Consider the following 18,165-nt stretch of genomic DNA (forward strand, 5'->3'; position numbering starts at 1 on the left):
ATGACACTCAGCCCATGAGTTTTAAGCAGCACAAACATCAGCATCCACATCAGAGCTACCTGGGTCAGTGTCGCTTTCTGTTGGTGGTTGCCTGGACCAGGGTGACCAGCCGTCCTGGTTTGCCCAGAACTGAAAAGGTGTTTCTTGGGACATGAGACTTGAGTGCTAACATTGAAAGGCCTGCCTGGGCAAAGGGGGAGGAGTTGGTCACCCAGCCAAGGCCTGTTTTTCATTCCTTTTTTTAATCCACGTATGGTACCGGGCAGGGGAAGAGGCCCAAACTCGTTGACTAATGTGTTGTGGAAGAGGTGTTCAACAGGCTAGTGACCAGGTCCAGATGCCGTACAAGCTGTGTGGCCCTCAAGGTCATCATGAGTCAGAACCGACCTTGGCAAACCCCAAATTCCTGCATCCTGCTTAGAGAACCATTGCCCCCAACAGGCTCAGTCTGGGGGTCCCGTGTCAGCCCCAAGACATTTCCTCTGTTGGCATATAACCCAACCTCTTAGCAGTTCAGTTTCTCCATTTATTAACTCAAGTTGGAGTTAAGAGTTAAGTTTGCTGCATGTTCGTTAGTCTTTGCAAAAGCCGTGGGAGGAAGGTACTGTTACTCTTGTTTTACAGAAGTAGTTACAGAGGCTCCGGGAAGCTAAGTACCTTGCCCAGAGCCACACAGTTATACAAGGCAAGTTGGGATCTGAACCCCTGCCCTGCTTGTTCTAAGCTCAGATACTGAGGCACTTTCCATAATACCAGGCCAACATTCGGAAGTGGACAGAAGGCACTCAAGCGTCAGTTTTCTGTCTCACCTTCCTCCAAAAGGGAAGGAAACTTTTCTCCCCACAGGTGACTCTATCAATCAACAATTATGGTTCACTGTATTTAGACTTTCCTGAGTGAGAACTAGGGAAAGAGGAACTTTCCTGGGGGCAGGAGAGAGGGGAAATGGTGGATGGTTGTGACCACTGGGGCAGGAGACAGAGGGTCCCGAAGAGGGGTTGCTCTTGGTCTGCGAGGGCTGATTCTCTAGTCTGGCCCGTGATCTTTCAGGAAGCTCTCTCCTCTCTGGTTCCCCTCTGCCACCAACAACCGTGCATTTGCAGGATGCCTCTGACCCGGGATTGGCCTGTGACCTGTGGTTAGTGACAAAGCAAACTTGGCTACACAGGCTCAGCCTGGCGCTCTCCCTAAGGCCCTGTGGCCTCATTAGGTGGTATGTGCCTGGCAGGCACTAGAGCAGGACATGGGAGGTCAGCAGCTGGCAAGAATCCTGCAACCCAGCACACGAGAAGGTAGGAAAGAATCCCAAACTCCTGAGCGCCTGGGGAGGGAACATTCTGCCTTGCTGGCTGTGATTTTCCTCCCCCCTTCCTTGGCAAAGTGAAGGAATTAGGTGCATCTCGGCAGCAAAGTCAAAATTAATTTTGCTTCCCTCTGCAATGAGAGTCCAGCTGAGCTGGACAGGGAGGGGCCCTAGAAAGGTATTTCCACCTTGGCCTGACATTAGGTTAGTAGAAACGGACTTTTTGTTCTTACTGGTAGGTTATTAAAACCCTCAAGGAATGTGCAGAAGGCAAATTTAGTTTGAGGAGCCCAGCAGGCCAGGGAAATGCTGAATAAATAGTGCAGCTGTTTGGGTGACTGCAGTGTTGGTGACAGGGAGCATTTGAGTGAGGGCTGCCCCAGAGACACATCTCACGGCAAGGGGGGGCGGGGGGGGGCTCCACCCCGAGAGGGTCTGCAGGCTGCTTCTGCTCAGCCCCAGTCCCTTCCCACAGTTCCTCCCCTACTCTCTGGGGGCCTGAGAAGCTCACTAGCCTCTTGTCCTTGGACTTGATCTCCACTGAAATCTCTCCAGGTTGAGTGCAGGAGGAAAAGGGAAGTTGATGCAGGGTGACAAGGGAGGTGGGAGAATGCCACATCCACTACGTTCTGATAATCTCTGGAGCAGTGAGCTTTTGTAGGCCCCCCAGTGCAGGAGGGCCTGTTGCTTGTAAAGGGTTTTACTGAGCTGCTGACTCAGAGGTACAGGGTTGATTACCCATAATCACAGCCCCGTGTGGTATTGCGTCTTGTCCTGTCCAAATGCAGAGATCTCTTTAGCCCCACATTCCCCTTGCCCCTTCTAAGTTAGAGTAGCATCTTCTAAAATGCAAATCCCCCTATCTCCCTACGCTCAATTCCACAAAGGCAAGAATCACCTTTCTAGAGGAAGTGTTCTCCCTCTTGGAGCCCAGGGGAGCTTTTCCAAGCACAACTATGATCATGTCAGCCCTCCCCCAGATCTTTAGCAAGACCTAAAAGCCCTGCTGATCTGGCTCCTGCCCACCTCTCAGCCCCACCTAACAGCCATGACCTCCACACCTACTCATTCAATTAATGCAACAAATAGTATTGAATGCCTACTGTGTGCTAGGCGTGGATATATGCATTGAGGATACTCACGTGATCCAAATAAAGTCCCTGCTTTTGTGGCATTTATATTCTAGAGTCAGGAAAAATTTATAGCAAGTTGGCTGGCAATAAAGCATTAAGGAGAAAAACAGAACAGGGAGGGGAAAAGGGGGTCCTACTTCAAAAGGATGATCAAGGAGGGGTGCCTGGGTGGCTCAGTTGGTTAAGTGTTGGACTTTGGCTCAGGTCATGATCTCACTGTTCGTGAGTTCAAGCCCCACGTCAGGCTCTGTGCTGACAGCTCAGAGCCTGGAGCTTGCTTCAGATTCTGTGTCCCCCCCCCCCCCATCCCTCCCTTGCTTGTGCTATCTCTCTCTCTCAAAAATAAATAAACATTTCAACAATAGCCAAACTATGGGAAGAGCTTAAATGTCCATCAACCGATGAATGGATAAAGAAATTGTGGTTTATATACACAATGGAATACTACTTGGCAATGAGAAAGAATGAAATATGGCCTTTTGTAGCAACGTGGATGGAACCGGAGAGTGTTATGCTAAGTGCAATAAGTCACACAGAGAAAGACAGATACCATATGTTTTCATTCTTATGTGGATCCTGAGAAACTTAATAGAAGACCATGGGGGAAGGGAAGGAAAAAAAAAGAGAGGGAGGAAGCCAAACCACAAGAGACTCTTAAAAACTGAGAATAAACTGAGGGTTGATGGGGGGTGGGAGGGAGGGGAAAGTGGGTGATGGGCATTGAGGAGGGCACCTGTTGGGATGAGCACTGGGTGTTGAATGGAAACCAATTTGACAATAAATTTCATATAAATAAATAAACATTAAAAAGAAAAAAAAAGAAAAGAGAAGAAAGGCCTTGAAGGAAGGATGGCCAGGATTTTAAAAGGATGGTCAAGGAAAGTCTCACTTACAATGTGTCATTGTAACAAAGGCCTAAAAAGAAGGCAAGCCAGACATATGAGGCAAGCACATGCCAGGCGGAGACCAGCACATACAAAGGCCCGGAGGTGGGAGCATGCTTTCCATGCTCAAGAACAAGGAGGACAGTGTGGCTGCAACAGAAGGGGATAGAAGACGGGATCAAAGAAGAACCCAGGCATTTGCACTTTGGTTCTTATTCTGAGTGAGATGGCAGGTTTTGAGCTGAGAAATGGCATGACTTTGACTTAGGTTTTAAATGGATCCCCGCCTGCTTTTTTGACAATAAAATGAAGGAGGGAAGGGACAGGATTGGGGAGACCAGTTAGGAAGCTCTTGTCAGAATCCAGGAGAGGGATGAGGGAGGCTTGAACACAGTTCCTGTGGTGGAGTGGTGAGTGGTGGCCAGAATCTAGATTCTTGGCAGGGCTTTCAGGACTGGGTGTGACGGGAACTGAGGAGTCAGAGATGACTCCAAGCTTTTGGCCCAAACAACTGGAAAGATGGATTGACCATGTACAGAGATGAGAAGACTATAGGAGAGCAGGCTTTGCAGGTAAGAGCAGGAGTTTGGTGTTGGACGTGTTAAATTTGAGATAAATATTAAACATCCCACAGAAGGTATCAAATAAGCATTTGGATGTTCAAGAATGGAATTCAGGAAACAGATCTAGCTGGAAATGTGTATTTAAGAGTCATCGGCTATAGAAGGTGTTTAAAACAATGAGCATGGCTGAGAATTGTCCTTATTTAAATTCGGGACCACCCACCTCAATGGGCTCTTAAGAAGACCAAGCAGTCCAAGGACAGAGCCCTGGGGCACTTCAATGATTTGGGGTCAGGAAGATGAAAAAGAGTCAGCAAAGGACACAGAGAAGGAGCAGCCAGTGAGGTAGGAGGAAAAACCAGGAGAGGGTGGGGTCCTGGATGCCAGGGAAAGAAAATGAATGTTTCAAGGAACATGTGACCAGCTCAGTTAAAAAGTCCAGAGGGGCCAAGTGAGATGGGAATTGGGTATGTTCAATTCATACCCAGTTCAAGTTCAATGAGAATCAATGTGTTGGCCAGTAATTGGTCACCTTGAGGTGATGTGTTCTGTGGAGAAGTAAGAGGAAAAGACTGATGGAAGTGGGGTCAAGAGAGAATGGAGGATAGGAATTGAAGACATTGAGTACAGGTACATCTTTTGAAGAGTTTTGCTGTAAAGAAGTAGAGAAATGGGGTCAGTAGCTGGTATGGGACATGGAATTAGGAGAGGACTATTTTGTTTTTAAGGTTTTATTTATTTATTTATTTATTTATTTATTTATTTTGAGAGAGAAGAGAGAGAGAGAGAGACAAAGCCAGGGAGGGGCAGAGAGAGGGAGAGAATCTCAAGCAGGCTCGGTGCTGTCAGCACAGAGCCCGCCGTGAGGCTCAAACTTGCTAACCATGAGATCACGACCTGAGCTGGAATCAACCAACTGAGCCACCCAGGCACCCCGAAGACTATTTTTGAAAGATAAGGGAAATAGCATTATGTCCGTAGGCTAATGGGAGTGACATGTTAGAGGGTGAAAATGTGATGATGAAGGAGAGAGACACTGTTGGAATAAGGTCCTTGGGTAGATGACAGGATGGGCTCTAGTTTCTAAGGAGAGGGTTTGGCTTCAGCAAGGAGCACTAACAGTGTCCAGAGTAACAGGGGGAAAGTGTAATATCTGGATACAGACTTAAGTTGGCAGATGTGGTGGGAGCATATGAAAGTTCTCTGGCAAGTCTTCTTAGAGAGTGGGAGGGCGAATGAACAAGAGAAATTAGGTAGGATTCCTGGGGAGCCCTAAGTGTCCACCTGACCTCAGTTGGCTGTGAATTTACAGTAAGGTCAGTTACCATCGTTGATGTTTTCTAGACACGTTTAGCTGTTGTGGTACAGGTGTTAAGTAGGTGGAGAGCTAGATTTAGCCAAAGCTGGCATTTTTCTAGAATACAGTGAAGGAAGAGGGGGCAGGGAGTTGAGGGTATTAAAATGAGTGTCTACAGTGATTGACTAGATCATCTAATCGGGGTGAGAGGGGCACTGGGGAGATGGAGGGAAAAAGAAGGATGGGTAAGTCTCAGGAGATAGAAGAATTATTGGAATCCAGGTTCCAGAGGGAGTGAATTGGGAAGACAGGAGACACGACATTGAGATTATGGGGCATGATCACAGGGTGAGCAGCTGAAGTGAAATGGAAGACAAGATGACCAGAAGTGATGAAGGAGATGAAGGAGAGGTCAGTCGTGCCTTGTGTGCTGGATCGCCCATTGACCTCAGTCCCCCTTCCCCTCTGCGCTCTCCCCAGTGCTGCTGGAGCCAGAAGCCCAGAAACCACATTTCCCAGAATCCTCAGCCAATAAGCTTCTAGGTTTGTTTCCACAAATGAGAGGCACTTATGATAGACTTGGAAGTAGAAGAGAAGCAGAAATATTACTGTGTCTCTAGCAGGGCAGTAGTGGACAATTACATGAGCTTTGGGTTCATAGATAGAAGATTTGTAGCCGCCTGTAGGTGCTTTCTGTCACATCACCTGCCTTCCTAATAGAGTCATATCACTGTGGAAGGTTTCCTGTGTTTCTTGAAACTTCCTGAATCTTGAAAGCTGGTATTAAATTTGAATTCTATGGCAGCTTCTCTGACTTGTCTTTCAGCCCTAGCGTTTTGTTGTTTTTAAACATTTAACTTCCTGTATTAAATAGTTAGTGCTGGAAATACCTAGAGGGGTTTCTGCTTGCTTGCTTTCTTTATTGTTTTTTAATATACCAGATTCCTCCCACCAGAGAGCTTTTGTACCTGCTGTCTTCCCCAAACCCCTATTCAAAATGCTCTGCTCCAGTGCCCCTCTCTTTACCTACTTACCTTCAGCTCTGGGCTCAGTTGATCCTTCCTAATGGACATTGTTCCAATTACCTATTGCTGCATCATAAACCACCCCAAAACATATAAACAACAATCGTTTTACTATGGTCAGGAATTTGGAAAGGGCACAGTGAGGATGAATTGTCTCTTGTCCACATGTCTGAGGCCTCAGGGTGGAAGACATGAACAGGTGGCTGGTTAAGGGCTGGAATCATCTGGAAACATCTTAACTCACATGTTGGACACATCTTAACTCACATGTTTGGTGCCAGGACCGGGATGGCTCAAAGGCTGGGCTCAGTTGGGACTGCCAACTGGAGTCCCCATATATGGCCTCTTCATGTGGCTTGGAAGTATGTGGGTTGGACATCCTTACAGTATGGTGGCCCCAGGGCAATTGGACTTCTTACATGGTAGTTTGGGACTCTGGAAGACAGAGTTCCAGTGAACAGAGCGGAAGGGCTTTTATGTTCTAGCCTCTGACATATCGGTACTTCCACTGGACTCTGTTGGCTGAAGCAAGCACGAGTCACCCGAATTCAAGGGGAGGGACATAGACTCTTCTCCATGGGAGGAATGTCAGAACCTGATATGTTTCTGTCAGTATTCTTCCCTTAGTTTGTGTGTATTCATTATGATGAGCACATAAGTCAGGCGAGCAAAGCTGGCCGTGTGTAAGAGACTTTAAGGGCTAGTGAGCCAGAGAACGTTCACGCTCTCGAAAGTAACTAGCCACCTCTTGGCACTGGCTACTTGTTGCCCCAAGGGAAGGTATGCCCAGTGCTGCTAGAGTCCCAGTTTTTCAAGAGGATCCAGAACTCAGGGTGTTTATGTAAAAGTTTCCAATTTTAAAAAGGCTGTGCAGGCCAACTGCCTGGAACGTAGTAGGCTCAGTAAAGAGAAGAAATAGAAAAGTATCTCACACGCCCACCACCATGCCCACTGCCATTCCTATCCTGAGTTTCTGCTGATAAAGAGAAAAAATAAAAATACCTCATAATGTGGAGTGTGGGTGGGACGTTCCCACCCCTTGGTCGGGGTGCTGTAGGAGATGACGGAGCGAGACAAGGAAACCAGGCTCCTACGTGGGCCCGACACGTGGTACGATCCACACAGCAGCTCAAGGGGCAGGTAGGTCACCGTGCTCTTCCTTTGCTTCGTTTTTCTTCTAAATGCTGAAAGTGATCTGAGGTACATAACTAGTTGTCTGGCTCCTCTCACACAACAGGTTAAATCTCCTTTGTTTTGCTCCCTCTGTGTCCAGGGCTTGGAGAAGGTCTTGCCATAGAAGGTGCTCAGTGGATTCCTCCTGGAGGAATGTCATGTGGGTGTTACAGGTGAGGCTCAGGGGGCCAAACACCTGGGGGCAGGTCCCAAGGTAAGTGAGGAAGCTGGGATTAAAAAATACACGTACACACACACACACACGCACACACAATTTGGTGCAAACTAAGACTACCATTGATGCCTCAATATGGAAGCTGTTCCTGATACTCTAGAGCCATGTGTTTGAAAACGTTTGAGCAATTTAAAAATGCATTTGTTAAAATCAGTTTCCCTACAGGATATTACAGGAAAGAAGGGGATTAAGAGATTTTGGTAATCCTTGGGAAACATTGCAAGCTTCATGATTCTCATCTATTTCAGGCAAAACTGTGAATATTTAAAAAAAATTTTTTTAACGTTTATTCATCTTTGAGAGACAGAGAGAGACAGAGCATGAGCAGGGAAGGGGCAGAGAGAGGGAGACACAGAATCCGAAGCAAGCTCCAGGCTCTGAGCTGTGAGCACAGAGCCCCAAGCAGGGCTCGAACTCACAAACTGCAAGATCATGACCTGAGCCCAAGTCAGATGCTCAACCGACTGAACCACCCAGGTGCCCCCCAAACTGTGAATATTTAAATATGTGATGTAAATGCAGAGCCTGGGAATGAAGAGAGGGAGGAGCAGGGTTTTGGAAACCAAGCAGGGGTGCAGAAGGGCAGCTTGGCTTCCCTAAATTTGCCTAGAGGTTCATAGCAGCAGCAGCAGCAACTACTCTGTTTTCCATTCTTTTGTTCATTTTAAAGACATTTGTGGGGCTCCTGGGTGGCTCAGTCGGTGAAGCATCTGACTTCGGCTCAGGTCATGATCTCATAGCTAGTGAGTGTGAGCCCCGCATCAGGCTCTGTGCTGACAGCTCAGAGCCTGGAGCCTCCTTCAGATTCTGTGTCTCCCTCTCTCTCTCTCTCTGCCCCTCCCCTGCTCATGCTCTGTCTGTCCGTCTGTCTCTCTCTCAAAAATATATAGAAAGAAAGAAAGAAAGAAAGAAAGAAAGAAAGAAGAAAGAAGGAAGGAAGGAAGGAAGGAAGGAAGAAAGAAAGAGAGACCCTTTTTTCTTTGTTCCTTCCTTCCTTCCTTTCTTTTCAGGGGGAGGTCACCTGGCTCAGCCAGCCGGGAAGGCAGAAGTTTTGCAGTGTAACAGAGGTGCGGGGTGTGGTGCCAGCCAGCACAGATACAGCACAATGTCACCTCTGGAGAAGATGGCCTCAATAAGCAGCTGGTCGCCGGTGACCCGCCGTCCTCCCACACTGCCCACTGATGTCAGAGACGCTGAGGACGCAGTGGTGGTAGCCTGTTTTGACATCACTGCCAGCGGCATGCTCACGAGAGACCTGGAGAGAGAAAGTGAGCCCTACGCAGAGAAGAGAATATCCTTCCAGCCTTTTTTCTGCGGGACTGGGCTTTGAGCCAGACTTGCCTGACCCCAAACCCTTTCGCCCTCCGTGAGTTTTGCAGATGAGCCTCAAGTCTTTTTGCAACACCAGTGGATATTTTTCCCCGATAAACGTTGCTCCTTTCTCAGACAGCAAGAAGTTAGGACAGTTTCTGGGGCGCCCCCCACCCCCACCCTGACCCAAGTCACACGCACCGTGTCTTCTATCTGCTTGCAATCCAAGGCAGAATTCCAGTAGCAATTCCGGGCGGCAGCACTTCATCTCAACGCCCGTCCATTAAGAAGGACGCTGTCCCCTCCCCCCACCCACCACGCACGGGACGGCCGCCTGCACCTTTAACAGTGCTGGGCACACGGTGGGCCCTCAAGAAGTGGGAGTTCATGGAGCAGTAACCATGATTCAGCACCCACTGGGCCCCAGGTGCAGCACCAGATTCTCTGTGAGTAGATTCTCTGACAGCAACCCTCAAAGGCAGCCACAGGTCCTACTTTACAGATGAGGAAATTAAGGTTTGGGGAGCACAGTAGACTTGTCCACACTCACAAAGCTGGTTAGCAGTGGCGCTTGCATTTGAATGGAAGTAGCCTGCCTCCATAGCAGCTCCTGTGGTATAAACCACCCTGGGGGTGTACGTGTGGGGGGCGGCAGTATTTAAGTTGCTTGCACCCAGTGCCGAGGGCGTCCAGATCCATGCAAGCATCTTTTGGTCCATGTGGGAGTGGAACTGGGAGGCAGCTTCCCCCCGCAGGGAGGGGTTTGGAGAAGCTGTGAGGAGGAGTGAATGAGAGAAAACAGGTCAGGGCGGTAGGTGGGGCACATTGCAGGCTAGGTGACACGGGGCTCAGCTGGGCCCCTTGGGTTTGGAATGGGAGGGCGATGAGGGAGGCGCCATATGCACAGGTCATGGCTGGGCTCAGCCCAACCCAAGCAGTTGTTGTTGTTTGATGGACCAGCCAAACTTGTCCTAGCAGCTTCCTGGCTTTCTAAGGCCTCCCTTGCCTTGTTCCTAAGTTACTGGGCTAAGAAAATAGAACATGTCCACCTGGCCAGCTTCTTAGCTGGAGCCTCAAGAAGTTCTAGCACACAGACAAGCAAAAGAGGAGAAAGGGATAATCTGTTCATTAAGTCATGGAATATTTATTGAGTGCCTACTATGTGCCAGGCGCCACTATTGGTACTTGAGATACAGCAGCAAACCAAAAAGATTGACGCCTCTGCCCTCGGGTTGCTTCTCGTGGGGAATGGGGAGACAGTCCATAATCACTGTAAGAGATAAGTAAATTAGATCTTAAAGACAGTGAAATAACGATTAAGTGAAGCAGAAAAACGGGGACCAGTAGTGTGTGTGACTGGGGCTGAGGTTGATTCTGGCTGCAATCCTAACACGGTGGTCAGGGCAAGTGAAGGAGTTATCCATGTAGTTCCAGAGGAAGAGTATTCCAGGCAGAGGGAACAGCCAGGTCAAAGTGCAGAGGCAGGAAAGTGCAGGCTTTTGTGTTTGAGAGCCAGAGCTAGAGAGAAGGGGGTGGGGCAGGGAGGCAGAAAGAGATGGGGATTGGCAGGGTCCAGAGCAGAGAATGGAGGCTAGCTCTGAGCACAGACGTGATGCGATCTGACTTCTATGTGTAAAGGACACTCCCACTGCTGGGCAGGTAGAAGGTGGAAACAGAGACCAACTAGGGCCTGGTGGGACCCGAAGGTCACAGGGGAGGGCAACTTGGAGCAAGGGAGATACCGTGGTGGTGGGGGAAGAGGTTGATTTTGGGTATAGATGAGGGAAGAGCCAGTGGGATCGCCTGCAGATTGGATTTGGGGATGGAAAGAAAGAGAGGAAGCAAAGAAAGCCTCCGGGTATTTGACAAGAGAAGTTGCAGTTTCCAGGGGCTGAAACCGGGAAGGACAGAATGGAGCAGGTTTTTTTTCTTTCTTTCTTCTTTCTTTCTTTCTTTCTTTCTTCCTTCTTCTTTTTTTTAATGTTTATTTATTTTTGAGAGAGAGAGAAAGCACAGGTGGGAGAGGGGCAGAGACAGAGGGAGACACAGAATCCCAAGCAGGCTCTGGGCTCTCAGCTGTCAGCCTAGAGCTCCATGTGGGGCTCAAGCTCACAAGCCATGAGATTGTGACCTGAGCCAAAGTCTGATGCTTTACGGACTGAGCCACCCATGTGCCCCATGGTGCAGGTTCCAGAGAGGCCTGGGGAGAACTGGAGTAGCCTCAGATCTACTTCATCTGAGATGTCTGTCACTCCAGCCGGGCATGTCGGGTAGGCAGGTAGGCAAGAGAAAGGTCTGGACTAGAACTGTGTTTGAGGTGTCGTCCTTTAGACAGTGGCCATGAGCCTGAATGAGGTCATGAAGAGTATAAGTGCGGACAGAGAAAAGGAAAAGGGCTGGGCCCTGGGGACTCTGAGAAGCCCAGGAGAAGAGAAGGAGCAACCAGGAAGGCAAGAGGAGAGCCAGGAAGGCTGGTGTCCTTGAGGCCAAGTGAAGAGAGAGCTTTCGGGAGGACGGAAGGTCCAGTTGTACAGGGTGGCGCTGAATCCAGTCTTGCTGTCTTTGCAGGGCCCTGAGCTCCCTTCCCCTCCCCTATTCAATGGGAGCTACAATGTCCACTCCTGAGGGGTGCAGTGAAGATGAAATGAAATCGTGTCCTGGAAGCAAAGGGCATTTTGAAAGCTTTTATCAAATGGGAGTTTCTTTCTGGAGGAGAATTCAACCATACGATGATGATAAGAGAAATAAACTCATAATGACCATAATGCTGCTGCTGCTTATTTGTGTCTCAGAAAAAAATGTCTAAGGCATTGCCCTTGTCATCGGGCAGCAGAGCGGCAGTCGGGAGGACCCCCGCGGAACAACGGGCAACAAATAGCGCCTGCTGGGCACAGGCTGGAATTAAGAGACAGAAAGGCCAAGGGAGGGTTTCCCACGGTCTTGGACTTCACAGAGGGTAGGCCCTGGGATGTGGAGATTTGGGTGGGCGGAAGGGAAAAGATGTCCACGTGAAGGGAAGGGTGTCCCGGAGGTACAGAGCAGGAACTGATGGGGGCCCTCAGCACAGCACTGCACCCAGCTCCCCTCGGGCACGCAGCCACTGGGAATGGCATAAGCAACCCCAGTCCTGATGTTGTAAGACCTGCCTCAGTGTCTTTGTGCCTGTCACCAGTTCTCAAAACCCCACAGTAGGAGCAATGAGGCCAGGTCCAGTGGCACATCCTGGCATGGGAAGACCAGGGGCACCCTGCAGACACTTCAGGCACAGACACTATCACAGGTGCCGGTTTCTTGGTCCTCTGTCCTCTCCACTGGGCTTGGAAACCTTTCAGCTCCTCCCCTGCTCTGGCCTCCCTCAGGCTCAGATAAGGAGCTATTTTTGCTATCCACCCCTCCCCCACCTGCCCCTCGGGTCCCCTGAGGCCTGATCAGAGCTCTCAGAAGGGGATTCCTGAAAGGCCCTGCACTTCAGGGGACAGCGAGGGGCCACCGGCTATCAGTTAAGGAGAGGATGGTGTGGAAGCAAGTGACTCAGAGGAGCCAACAAGATGGAGAGGGAGAAAGAGGAAGAAACAGGTGCAGGGGAGAGAAGGAGTGGGGGTGGGGGAGCAAAATGGGACCCGCAGGGGCCTGGGCAGGGATGAGGAGAAAGCGGAAGAGGGCTGGAGAGGAGAGACAAGGAGGGAGGCAGAGTGCAGGCCCCCAGCAGCACCCAGGCTGAGCCCGGGACTGAGAGATCACTGCATGTGTGGGTGGCTGAGGCCAGACGGCAAGCCGCCCAGATGCCCAGAACAGAGGGTGTCCTCAGCCCTGCCCCTGAGCACGAGGCCCTCTGATGCCCTCCCCTGGGGCCCCCGGGCTCACAAGCCCAGCAAAGTATCCGGAGATGGCAGGGGTCATGCAGAGGCTTTCTGTCCCTCCCCAGCCTGCCCTCCGTGGGGCTGGGCCTCCCTAGCTCTGGATCTTTAGGGGTGTTGATGGGGTGCAACAAGCAAGAAGTTCTGGGCCGAGAGAGAGGGAGCAGAAGGGATGCAGAGGTCTAGAAGAAGGGGATGTAGAGGGATTCTACAGGATTCTAAGGAAGAAGTGCTAATTTTGAAAAAAAATGAAAATAGAGATTTTTAAAACATCGCGTCCCCTGCTAACTGGGGCTCCTAAGTACTAAACGGGGTTTACGACAGCAGCGTGTGTTTTGTGGGTTGGTCACATTGTAGCTTATCTGTGGAGCTGCTGACAGTAGAGGCGATCAGGAGGGGTGAGGTCGTGAGTGTATGAGAGTGTGCAGGAGGGTGTGTATGTGATGGTGAGTGTGTGGGGTGAGGCTGAGTGTGTGTGCCTGTGACTCCTCGGACTAGCCGTAGCAGGGTCCCTCACGGGCCTGAGACAGGGTTAGACGTGTCTGGCTGGGGGCTGTCCTACAGAAGTTTTGCTCCCCAGTCCCTGCAGCCGCTGAGGAGGACTCGCCCCGGGAAGGAGGTGGGAAACCGCACTCCCGACATTAGGGGGAGAAGTGACCCGCAGCCCATCAGGGGAGGGGACAGACAGCCCAGCCTGATACTCTCCAAGCACTAGAAAGAGGACTGCAAATAAAACGGAAAGATGTTCCCTCAAAGACTCTGACCCCATCCACCGTCGCCCCAGTCCAGGGCCCCTGACACCCCCGCTCCAAGCCGTTGGCAGCAGTGGCTGGTGGCGCCCAGTGGGGAGCACTGGGGAGGCGAAAACCCTGGTGGAAGCATCTAGGAGTGGGGACAGGCAACGGGGGTGTGAAGAGTTGGAGAGGTTTGAGACCTTGTGAAAAGGAGGCACGGCAAAAATAGAAGCCAGGGACGGTTTATTGTGGTCTGTGTGCACGTAGCACGGAGACACTGGGGGAAAGTCAGGGACATGCCAACGGGAACAATTAAACGCTATCCATTGTTTTCACTAGACTAACATTTACTGAACACATATTTGTCTGTGCCAGGCGCCGGGACCACTAAAATGAACGAAACACAGGTCTGCCCAGTCCTTCGGAATTCACCATGCAGTGAGTAAGATGAGCGTAAAAATGTCGTCATGTATCATTCTTAAGTAGTGATGATGATGATAGAAGCAGTAGCGTGCTGAGCACTAGCACGTCCCGGGCACTGATGCAAGCATTCTACACATACTCGGTGTTAGGACTGAGGTACGAACGAGATACAGATATGGGAGGCGTCCAGAGCAGAGGCCTTTCTGCAGCCTGGGGCCCAGGGGTAGAAGTTCATTGTCCTCACTCTTCACCTCAGTCCTGAGGAGAAGTTCCTCCAGGGGAGAGAACAGCATTTTCCGCAGGGTTCTAGACTGGGTCAAGGAGGGCATCTGAATTCCCAGCAGCCCTCACCCCCACCTCCACCCAGACCCGCTGCTCTCCCCGCTGGCCAGTCTCTGACCTTCCTCCTGTGGGGCTGGCTGGGTCAGACTTGTCTAGACCAGAACACCCATTACCCAATCTCTCCAACCCATCTCTTCAACTGACGCCCTCGGGGCCTTGTGGGGAGAGCAAACCTTGGGAGGACTGGGGAGGCCGCAGAGATAGTGGCAGATAGAGGCTTGAGGGTAGGGATGGAGGGGCTGCGGGGCTGGTGTCCAAGGCTGGGGGGCTGGACAGAGGACGAGCCAGCCAGCTCCCTGGTGCCCCACTCAAGAGCAGTCCCTTTGGGGAAGGCAGGGCTGGTAGCTCAGAGGTGGGTGGGGACAGCAGAGAGAAGTGGGAGGTGCTGGTATTTGCAGGGCTCAGCGTAGGAGAACAAATGTGTTCCCAGACGGTGGCCCACCCACCTTTTCTTCCCATTTCTGGTTCCATCCTGTATCTTGGGGGGCCACCAGTATCACCAGTGCCTATGTAGACAGCCCCACCCGCACACTGACACATCGCCAAACAGCAATGGGCGTCCTTGGGCCCAGGGAAAGGTTGTCAAGTTTGGGACATACTTGCATTAAAACAGTATTCCTTGTGTGTCTGAAATTCAAATGTAACTAGGCTCCCTGTATTTTATCGGGCAGTCCTAATCAGGGGTGTCCCCACCAGCCATGAGGTCGGCCCTCAAAAGGCCCAGGGTAGAAATCCTCACAAGCCCTGCAAGCTGGCTTAGGGCCCATTGGGCAGTGACTTTCGGGGTCCTCGTGCTAGAGCGCGGCTGGGGGACACAGGCTCTGGGTGGGTACTTCTTGGCCCTGTAGTCTTTTTTGGCCATTGAAGAGTCATGTCCGGGCCTCCTAAAGCTCAGGAGCTAGAACAGAGGCCCCTCTGCCTGCTTACTGGCTGTATGGGATGAGCCTCAACCCACCTTCAAGTGAGAGCTCACTTCAAACAAGGGGTGTGCCAGGACCTTTGCTGGCCTCCTCGGTTGGTGCCTTTACGTCTAAATCCTCTAGACTTTCCAAGTCCCCGGGAGGCAGTGACTTCCGATGTTGGGAGACCTATGTGATAGATCCGCTGAAAGCCTGGGGAAAACACAGGCCACCCAGTTATATTTGAATTTCACACGAACAATGTGATAATTTACTGTACGTATGTCCCGTTCAATATTTGGGACAGACTTATACTAAAAAACGATTTCTTGATTATCTGAAGCTCAAATTTAATCCGGTGTTCTGGTTTTGATTTCATCTTTCTTTCTGGTAAATCTGAGAGCTGGGACATTGGAGTGCCACAGCTAGGATCTGGCCCTAGATTCTCTGCTTCTTGCCCGGTGAACCTCCCCAAGGGTCACTTTTCCTGTCCGCCCCCCAGGGCTGATGGAAGGATAAAATGAATAAGTGCCTGGCATAAGTGACAGTTGTGATTGTTGTCCCTGGCCAAGGTCCCACCTCTAGAAGGCTGCGGGGCTGATAGCTGCCCTCTGGCCTCCAGGCTCAGGTTCTCAGTCTTCTTCAGAACACTCCACAGCCCACTGCACGCTCCTGGGACCTGAGACCACCCTGCCTGCAAGGACCCAGGTAAGGGCGCCGAGAGAGGCTCGAGAAGGAAGCATGCTCTGGTTGGGAGATCTCAAATTCCCTGATGACTGGAGAGGAGTCGTTGGGGACAAAAGGGAAAGGGAGGAGCTGACATTTATTCTGGGCTCAGTGTATGCCTGGCGTTTTGTAGTTTCTAATTTAATCCTCACATTCCTGGTCATTTCTCTTTTGCAACTAAAGATGTATTCATAGGACCAGAGGAGACGGCCCCTGATGCTACTCTGCTTGTACCCTGGTTCTTCCGGTGGATGTCCCCTTCCCAGTGAGCCCTTCCCTGACCACCATGCTTAAAATGGAAACCCTCCCCCATGGCTTGGAACTCTATTCCCCTTCTCTCCTTCCTTCTTTTCCAAAGCACCCTCATCAAATACAGTAAAATATTGGTTTGCAAGCATAAGTCGCTCCAGAAACATGCTTGTAATCCAAAGCACTTATATATCAAAGGAAATTTCAAGAATCATTGTTGTGATCACATACTACTCATATGGCAAGACATCACTTGTTTATCAAGTTAAAATTTATTAGAAATGTGTGTTTGTCTTGCAGAACATTCGCAGACCAAGTTACTCGAAAGCCAAGGTTTTACTGTGTATTAAATAGGTCTCCCTCCCCTCCCAGAATGTAAGCTCCACGAGAGCAGATTTTTCCAGTCTGTTCTGTTTACTGACATGTTCCCTGTGCCTGAAACAGAGCCTTGTACATATTGGTTGAATGAATTAAAGATAATAAGAATAACAGCTAACATTTATTTTGTGCCTACTTTGCCCCTGGAACTGTTCTAAGTACTTTACGTAAGTTCATTTACAAAAGTTCATTTACGTATCCTCGTCCTCATATCACCTCTATGAGGCACAGAGCAGGCACAGAGAGGCTAAGTAACTTGCCCAAGGTCACACAGCCAGAGGGCAAGAGTTATGATCTGGTTGGCCTGAGTTCCTGGTGGAGGATCTTTTGCACGCTCCACAGGTGTCCATCACCCTGGCATCTGCTCCTCTTGTGTGGCCCATTGGTGGCACCCCTCCCACTCCTCTGTCACGCTGGAATGTGAATGTTTGTTTACTGCTGACGTGGCCCCTTCGAGGGCAGGGGCCAATCTCCTTCATGTTTGTTTCCTCAATGTTCTGTACGGTGGCCAGCCCATTGCAGGGCCTTCTCTCCATTCTCCCAGCTGGGGTTGGTTTGTACTATAAGCCTGGGGGGGGGGGGACGCACAGGTATGGTCACTCCCCACCCCCATTTTACCACTGAGGAAACAGGCTCAGAGAAATACAGTGATTTGTTGCAACAGGAAGAACAGACAGTAACCAGACTGCAGGCCACCTGCGTCAGTGCTTTCCTGGCCCCCGCCCCCTGGGGTGGGGATCCGCACTATAGAGCCCCACGGATTCTGGCTGCTGCCCAAGGCTTTGGTGGGCACCTGTCTAACCACATGTCAGAACTGGGCAAAGGCAAAATATTGGCGTGGGGTGGGGTGGAGTGGGGTGTGGTGGGGGTATGGGTGGGTGGGGGTGGTAGGGCAGGGGTGGGGGTGGGGGGTGGTAGTGGGGGTGAAGTGGGGCGGGGGTAGACCAGAGGATCCAGCCAGGTTCTTTCAGTGGGGCTGTGGGAGCAGTGGGGGCAGCTTCTTGGAGCTGGAGCAGGTGAACGGGTGAGGTACGCTTCCAAGCCTGTGATGCGTGCCTACCAGGTGTGCTTTCAAGCACACAGGATGCAAAGCAGGGTATATTTAGCCCGTGGTCGCTGCCGTGGTATGAGCCTGCTGCCCCGTTCCCCCTGTTGGGGAAAACCCTTTGGAAGCTTTTCTTCTGACTGAGGAATGTGTGTGTTCTTCAGTGTTGGTGGCACAGGGTGTGTACGGGGTGGGGGTGGGGAGTGTTGTCCAGAAAACCTGAAGACTCGGCTCAACCGGGAAAAAAGGTAACAAGTTCCTAGGAAGAAATAAATATACCTCAGCTAGAAGCAGATGACGGTCCTTATATCTGTCCTTTTCCTTGGCACCTGAGGGTGTTGTATGGACAGATGCGTGCTAAGACCTGGGAATGGTGAGGAGAGGCTATATTTATTCATTCACTCACTCACTCATTCATTCATTCACTCATTCATTCAAAGAGTGTTTATTGCACTTCTGTTATGCACCCACCAAACACTGAACTAAGTAAGTGCTGAGACTATACTAGGGAAAACAATGTCCCTGTTCTCATTGAACTTGCAACATTTAAAGGAGTCTTGCTGGTATGTAATTATTCTTGGCTGTCAG

At 50.5% G+C, this 18,165-nt stretch overlaps 1 long non-coding RNA gene across 2 annotated transcripts in view; it reads left to right on the forward strand.

Annotated features, from left to right (window-relative positions):
- The window catches only part of LOC115504730, a 28,970-nt gene extending 11,619 nt beyond the window's left edge, over nucleotides 1-17,351 (forward strand). The window contains exons 2-5 of one of the 2 annotated variants that reach the window (XR_004343084.1): nucleotides 7,479-7,551; nucleotides 8,624-8,979; nucleotides 11,493-13,953; nucleotides 15,802-17,351. This is a non-coding gene — a long non-coding RNA (uncharacterized LOC115504730). Of the gene's footprint in view, nucleotides 1-7,478; nucleotides 7,552-8,623; nucleotides 8,980-11,492 lie in introns of both variants that reach the window. The other variant, XR_003965775.1, reaches the window with a different exon arrangement.
- The last annotated feature ends 814 nt before the right edge of the window (nucleotides 17,352-18,165 follow it).

This window comes from Lynx canadensis, chromosome F1, assembly GCF_007474595.2.
Source record: "Lynx canadensis isolate LIC74 chromosome F1, mLynCan4.pri.v2, whole genome shotgun sequence".
Taxonomy (NCBI): domain Eukaryota; kingdom Metazoa; phylum Chordata; class Mammalia; order Carnivora; family Felidae; genus Lynx; species Lynx canadensis.